This window comes from Gordionus sp. m RMFG-2023, chromosome 1 (genome assembly GCF_954871325.1).
Source record: "Gordionus sp. m RMFG-2023 chromosome 1, tfGorSpeb1-WG-v2, whole genome shotgun sequence".
Taxonomy (NCBI): Eukaryota; Metazoa; Nematomorpha; class Gordioida; order Chordodea; family Parachordodidae; genus Gordionus; species Gordionus sp. m RMFG-2023.
Genome location: NC_088775.1, coordinates 61,798,684 through 61,807,336, shown reverse-complemented (window position 1 = coordinate 61,807,336; position 8,653 = coordinate 61,798,684).

Sequence of the window (8,653 nt, the reverse complement as noted above, 5' to 3'; positions counted from 1 at the left end):
ATATCACAATGGCCTGAAAGAAATATTTCCTCAGAAGCAAGAAAATTATTGGATTCAATGCTTATTCCAAATTATTTCTCATTAGAATGTATTATTTAATTATACAACTATTTTAAGTATTAAACATGACATTGACGATTAGGAAGATGAGAATAGCGGAGAGCATTTTATCAGAACTCCAGGAAATTAGGGCTAATGTTGATGAAGAATTTCATATTATATTGTTGAGTCAAAAGCAGAGCTATACGTGTTTAATATTTGTCTCCCTCGACTTGTAGCAAGGCAAGCTCATCGTTATAACATTAATATAGGATCAGTAGAAGAGTATATCTTAGATACAGATACATTTATTATCCAAATAAATGAATTTTTAATTCATCATGCAGCACTTACTAATCTGCAAATATTACTTCCACAAAAGCCTTCCCAACCTTTTTCTGATGGTGATAGAAAAAAAAATATTTGTTAGATTTTTATTATTAAGATATTAAAGTATTGATGCCTTACTAGCTGAATAACTATGTTTATAAGATTAACTATGGTTGATATAGTCCCAAAAAATGCTATGGATGCTCTGCATTATTTCAAACACATTTTAGATTAAATTCCCAATGTATTATAAGGGTTTATAAACTCTTCCCATTAGTAAACTAATGAAAGAACAATTTCGTTTTTAAGAAGAATAACAGAGGCCTGCAGAAGTACCATTTGCAGGGCACGGCCCGGATTTTTTTCAAAGATTTTTTACGGCCCGGCCTTGGTTTTTTTTTAAATTTTCAGCCCGGCCCGGCTTTTTTTTAAATAAAATTTTCAGGCCCGGCTCAGATTTTTTAAAAATAAATTATATTTATTTTTTATTTTTATAGCTAATAATAACGATTTCAAATATAGCTGTTTTAAAAAATTCAGGCCCGGCCGGGGTATTTTTTAAAAAATATTTCGGCCCCGGCCCTGGTATATTTAAAAAAAATAAAATAATATCCGGCCCAGGGGCCGGGCCTGCAGGTCTCTGAAAAACATACCAAGAAGTACAACATCTGAAAGTAGATTGAAAGGTTTGGATCTTTTGAATATTCATAGGCATTTGACGACAAGCTAGGATGAGATAATTGAAAAATTAGCTCAATCCCAACGAAGATTGGATTTTACATTGTAAATATATAACATACAAAATACAATTATTCCTAAGAAACTGTAAAGGCTCAAAAAATTCAAATTTCTATTTTGGGTCATTTAAGTGATTCTTTACATATAATTTTTTTATAATTCACATTAATTTAAAATTGTGTATTAGGAATAGTTATTAGTCCTAATAAATTTATGCTTGATATTTTTAAAAAACAATAATATTTATTAAAAAAATTTATTATCCCCCCCCCCAGACCAAATTCCTGCGTACGCGCCTGTCGAAATAATATTCAATTTTTATATAAAATATCGAATTCGATAAATTATTCCAGGAATTGTTGCATTATATATTATAGAACACAATAATAATATGTTGAATAGGGTTCATGAAAACAAATGGGTACTTTTTTTAAAGAACATTGCGCCAAATTTTGTAAAAATATGCAATATAATATTCCCATAACCATATTCAAAGGCTAGGGCCTATTAAGTTTAAAAAAATCTGGCAGAAAGATGGTAATCGGTTATCTTTATCAGCTTTATAAGTGGAATTAATGATCAAACATAATTTTAATAATATTTGTAAACAGAATTGTTAAGAAAAGACAAGCGGGAGCTAGCTCCTTTTAGGACTGGAGTGGAGAAGAGCCGCACCGCTCTTTTAAATTTAATGTATAAATTAAATAATTTTTTAAATATTAATAAATCTATTTATTTGTTAATTAAAATTCAATAAAAATGAAATTTTATTTTATTTAAATTTATGCAATATTAAATGTTGAGCCGAGTTTTATATTGGTTTTTCATCTAATCAGTTAAAATATTAAACATCTAGTTTTTCTTTCTTTTTATTTGAATATTTGTTATAAAATCTTGTAAGTCATATTAATATTCATTTTATAGATATATGATAAAAATAGTTTTTGATATTGTCGATCCAGATATCATAGAAGAAGAAATCGAAATAAAAAATACATTATCTATTTAAATAACTTTTTTGCAGATTTTCAAATGTTTATAATGATGAAAACATCATTGCGGCTATTATCCATCCTGCATTCAAGGTATATTTGGAATGTATAAAAAATACACAAAATATGGAACTAAAATACAAATTAATTAATTTTTAAAGAAAACAAATTCCTGATACAAAAATATAGTTAACGAGAACCCTGCAATGATTTGGAAGATTTTTTTGGATTCCATGAAAATGATAATCAGGAAGATAATATATTGGACAAATATTTTTTAAATTATAATATCAAAATTACTATTTTTGATAAATTTCCGTAATTAAAAAATATTTTTATAAAATACAATACCCTACTTTCCTCTAGTACTCCTGTTGAGCGCCTGTTTAGTATTGCTAAACAGGTTTTAGGGGAAGGTGTGGATGTTTGTTAGATTCAAATACTTTGGATTTGATATATCATTTAATATAAATAAAAAAAATTTGTTAAAAAAATATGATTTTGTTTCGTGTACTTTCTAAAAAAATGAAATTCAAAGGAGCGGCTATGGAGTGGCACACTCTATTACTTGGAGCGGGAGATAGCTCCTTTTAAAATTTAGTAGCGGGAGCTAACTCCTTTTAAAAAGGAGCGTTAACAACTCTGTTTGTAAAGATTTTAAGATTTATTTAACAATAAATTTAATTAATAACATAAAATGAAAATCTTCTGAAAAATATGATTAAAAATATTTACTGATTTTTCAAATATAAATATCTATCAATTTAATATTCAAAAAAATAATATATTTTCTTTCTTTATTTTACTGTTGCGTATTAGATGTTCATTTAAATAAAGAAATAATCACAGGTAAAAAATTTAATATTATTTGTTATAAAAATTCTTTTTTTAAAATTCTCCCGCTTTTTATTTGAATGAATCTCGCAACCCTGATTATAATGTATAAATGAACATTCGAATTTGTTTTCCAGAATGTTACTAATAAAAGTTTTGGAATAATTTTATTGTTCTCTTTTCATGATTTGATACCATTTCCAGATCCCTGCTATGATGAATTACAGACCGACACAAGATTTTTTTAAAATAAAATATATTTCTCTTATAGAACAAAGTATAATGTGAATTTGCATAACAATATTTGAAATCGATTGTTAAAATATTAAATTTTGTAATAAACCAAACACATTGCACGATTTTTAAATCTTTTTAATTTTCTGAACCCTAAGCTAGAAACAATCTGTTATATAAAACTAAACTCCATATTTGAGACTTACTCACAAGCACATTAATAGATAAATGAACTTTATCGGCCTATTTAATATAGTCAAGAGGTTTGCATTAAGTGAGATTTCCAAATATTATTTACTATAATATATCACAATATACGATGTCATATATTTTTAATTTATTGATAATGGCTAGTCAAAGTCGTTTATAATAAATTTAATTATTTTTGAAAAATATTTTAAAAAAATTGATGGATCATTGACGCTGAGGAAATGAAATTGATTATTTGTATATTCCGTTTTTTATTTATATTTTTAAACTTTTGTGTTTTCATATAGTGATTCATATTTTCTCCTAAAATCAATTATTAATTGGAATATAAAAACAATGTGATTTGCTTTTTTATTCTTAAATATCGCAATTGCACAATTGGTAAATAAAGATTTAAGTATAAAGAATTGAGTCTTTGTTATTGTTGCATCCTTCTTCACTATAGGTACTTGAACAGCACGAAACAGGAAGGATATTGTCATAGTTACATTATTTTGGCAATCGGTTATTTTTATTATATGACTATGAGCCAGAAATCGGGAGAGATCGCCGACAAGCGAATATGGCATGGACATGTCGACAATGGAATTGTGAGCCCTAGTTATAGTGGCCACTTTTAATATGATCTGAAGAAATTTAGGTGTCAGAATTACGATTAGAATCTACAATGATGAAATGGGCTCAGTAATATTCTGAGGTTAGTTTAGAGTCTGAGGTTTAGTTTAGATATCGCCCAGAGATTAAGTAAGACGTCAATAAGGTATATGGATTCATTATGTTAGGCTCCATATAGTAGTTAAGTATTAGGCACATGCCACTAAGGTATGCGGATTTATTTTATCTTTATTTAATAATATATATGAGTAAAATTCATTTATACGGTAATCAATATTTACGAACATAAAAGTCTTTGGTATAAAATAAAATAGTGTAATCAAAGTAATATAAAATTTCAGTTTTGGAAATTATAATAAAAGAAAATTGTTTCTCGAACTAGAAAAATCACAGTCTTTATATACCATTTAGAAATTAACTATGTGTGTGTTTAAAACAATTTCACATAACTTAATTATAATACACTCAGAATTAGTGTTGTTAATTGTTTGGTTGTGTAAAACCCAGACCTGGGGTTTGGGTCTAAAAAATCGACCAAACCAGCTCTGAGCACAAACCCCGAGCACAGACCAGGGGTTAAGATCAGGAATTCAGATGAATAATGTTATTCCAAATAGTTTAAATAAAAAATATTTACCAAAAATATAAACAACAAAATGCAATTGCATTTTCTATGGTTAGATAGTAAAATCCTGCAAGCAACTCAGCTTAGGGTTAACAAATTTTTCATCGGGACCACTTAGGGCTTAAAAATACCAAAAAAATATGATTAAAATGAATTATTATGTTTGTTAGCCGAGAATTTCAGCTATACCCATCCTAGTTCAGAATGAGATGCAAACTTTCTGGCCGGATTTGTTTAATAATTTTTCCCGGGCGTGATCGGGCGTGATCGGGCGTGAACATGAATTTCCCGTGAATCACGGAAATTGTAATTTTTTTTTATAAATATAAATTTGCAATTTTATAATTATAATACATATTTTCTAATTTAATTTAGTTCTTTTTTAAAAAAGAAAAAATTTTGATAACAAAATATATTCAGGCATTTTATAAACAACATCTGGTGTCACGCTCCTAGTTCTATTTTCTTTTTATGTTTGGTGTTTTGTGGCGAGATTATTTACTTAAACCATAAATTTATTCTCAAGCACTTAAGATAGGCTTTATTCCAGATCCTAATTTCAAAAGCCTAGTTTTAAATAGACGAAGAAAAGGAAGATATTTACAAAACAATCTTAAAAATGTGAAATGATATAAAATTAGATGATGTGCATAGTCAATGCCAGCTGTCATTTATAACTTTCCTAATTAATCTTACATTCATAAAAAACCATATATTCTAAATGAAACATATTTTTAGATGTTTCTGATGAAACATCAACATTTACCGATGAAAGCTGTGTAATTTAAAAGATTCATCCCATAAAACAAATAACAATGGCAATATTTTGAAAGCAGGAAAATTTATTTCCTTTTTTGAGAAAATTAGAGAGTAAAATTTTGTCAGCCCTGGGGCTTCTAGTGAAAGGTTATTTACTTTAGCCAATCGCCTATTAGAGGAAAGGCGTACACAATTGAAATAAAAAAAAATAGACATTCTTCTTTTTCTAAGTAAAAATTTGGATTTTATGTTATTATGGATTATGGAATTAAAGAAATAAATAGAATAAATTCAAAGTGTAAAAAATTATAGTATTAAAGTTAAAAACACCGTGAATTTTCGGGCGTGACGGGCGTGAACAAAATATTGCCTTTCGTGAGCGGGTAGGTCGGGTCGAAATTTTTTTAATGGTAAGCGTGAATGGGCGTGAATATTTTTTATTGCCACCGTGAGAGGGGGCCATGAATAAATAATTAGTCCCGCGCCCATCTCTAATGATGATATTATAAATTTTTCTCTTTCTCTAATTTGTCTAAATTATTAATCTAAAAATAATATTTATTTGTTTAGATTTAATTTATATTTAAACCATTTTTTCGAGTATTTAATGATTTAAAGCATAAAAGTAATATTAAATATCTCTAAAAAATAAAATTTTCTGGTGCCAGCCAGGCGGCAAAAAAATATAATTTAATTGTTTTTAAAAAAAAAGATTTCGAATCCCCTTAAATATTTTTTTTTAAATATTATATTTTTATAATAACCACATATACTCCTCAAATAAATTCATGTACATGAAATATATTAATTTTCCATTTAAAGTGCTAAAAGCATGAATAAAAGTTGCGAGTGTTTCAAGAACAACCTTAAATGTTCAACGAAATGCCATATTGCATTGAATAATTGTTGCAATAATTGGGATTTTTTATAAATATATATTTTAATATTTTTTAAAACAAAAATGTCTTAACCTCATCCCTTTTCATTCATTATATGCCTTAATTTTATACTAGTTACTATTTATTAAATTCTCTTTTTAAATCCCTTATTTTGGCCTTTTAATTATGTGGTGCCAACCGCAAAAAAAGAGAAGAAAAGTAATTATATTATTTTATTTTTTTTCATTGGGATTCGGAATTTTTTTCATGGTGATTCGGAATATTTTTTATATATTTTTAAATTAAAAAAAAAGATTCCGAATAAAACATGGGGATTTAAGATCTTGAATCCCACATGATTCCATATCCCAATACGACATATATATTATTAAAAAAAGAAAGAAAAGTTACTGTAGAATTTATATTTTGATTTAATAATTTCAAATAAAGAAAATGACAACTTATTAAGCTTGGTATAAGATTTAAAGGCTGGGCCTATTTTTTTAAAAAAATTTTGGCCAGGTCAAGTCGAGCCTTGAAAATTTTTTAAATTTTTTTATTTAAAATAAAAATATTTGATTTATTTATAGAAACTAGAGACTCCACGCTATATAACATATCTTTTATTTTGAGTAATTATAAAAATTAATTACTATATTTAGATAGATTCTGGCCGTGCCGGTAAATTTTCTTTAAAAAAAATTGGGTTCAGGCCGAAAAACATTTTAATCAAAAGCACTCCAAATTTAAACAAATATTTAAATAAGAAAATGAGATTATTAATGTATAATAAAATAATAAACAAAGCTTTAATTATTATTTAGAATGTATAAGATTTAATTTAAGATTAGTAAATGAGTTTTTTTCTTTCTTACTATTTCATTTATCCGAACCGGGTCTGGATCTCGGGTCTGGACCCCGGGTCAGCTTGAGCATAATTAGGCCGTAAATTTTACGACCAAGCAAATTAACAACACTACTCAGGATACATTTGTGTTTATATTTTATACAGACGTTTTAAAAACAAACGGGACATAAATAACTATAATTTTTTCACCATGTGCTATTATGTTTTACCTATTCCTAAACACTTCAACTATGTTAATTTTAATAACAACTTGGTATAAACATTTATAAGTGTTCATTTACACATATGTGCTTTTATTATCAAAAATAAAAATATGCTAAATACTAAAAGAGTTATGTCCAACTCAAATTCTTATATTTCCCCAAAATTTAGCCATTTATGTAGAATTGTAATCGCCACTGTCATAATTATACCCTTTCCTTCTCACGTTTTATAGTTTTTTTAAAAATTTACCATAAAATGGCTCACCAGAGAGAACTACAACAATTCCTCAATAAGTTAACCCTCATTTCCTCTTAGGTCATTCTAGCGGGGAGAGTTGTTGACACATAGTTTTGCTTTTGATAATAAATAAGCAAATATATGTAAACATTATATTAATGAGTTTGCCAAGTTGTTTTTAAAATTAATATAGTTGAAGTGTTTACTAACAGATAAGACATAATAACAGGGCTGAGAACACGAACCCTCTAGATTTTATTAAACCCAGAACCATTTTTTAACTTTTATTAAGAATTGTTTTCCTATTCATTCTCCCAAAAATTATATTTTGGTAGATATCAGGATACTTCTATATAACATTTTTAAAATACAAATAATGTTATTTTTTATATTGAATTGTATTAAATTAATTATAATATGAAAATAAATTTTTTTTATGGTAAATACTAAATATAATAAAATAAATTTTAAAAAAGTTATTCTAACTAAATTTTATAAGCCCTTTTTTCTGGACTCCTAACCCGAACCTGGTTAAGGGATTTTTCACTGAACCTCTTCTTTCAATTCATATCCCTGCATAACAGCACATTGTGAATATAATTACGGTTTATGCCCCGCCTGTTTTTAATTAAAAGGATTGGCTTTATAAAATATGCACATAAATGTATCCCGCATGTTTTTATTATAATTATGTTATATGATTGATTGTTCAAATCATACAAATAAATAATTGTTAAATGGTATGCTGTGATTTTTATATTTCTAGTCACTATTTTTTTTATATAATTTCCAAAACTACAATTTATTTTACTTTTTTACACTTTTTATTTTATACCAACTACTTTTACTTTTTTATTACTGTGCATATGTATTTTTGTGTACTCAAATCTATTAAATAGCGATAAAATATAGTCTTAGGATGCAGGCGCGTACGCAGGAATTTGGTCTGGGGGGGGGATAATAAATTTTTTTAAGAAATAATATTTTTAATTAAAAATACTAAGCATAAATTTATTAGGATTAATAACTTTTCTAATACACAATTTTAAACTAATGTGAATTAAAAAAATTATATATATAAACCGGCATT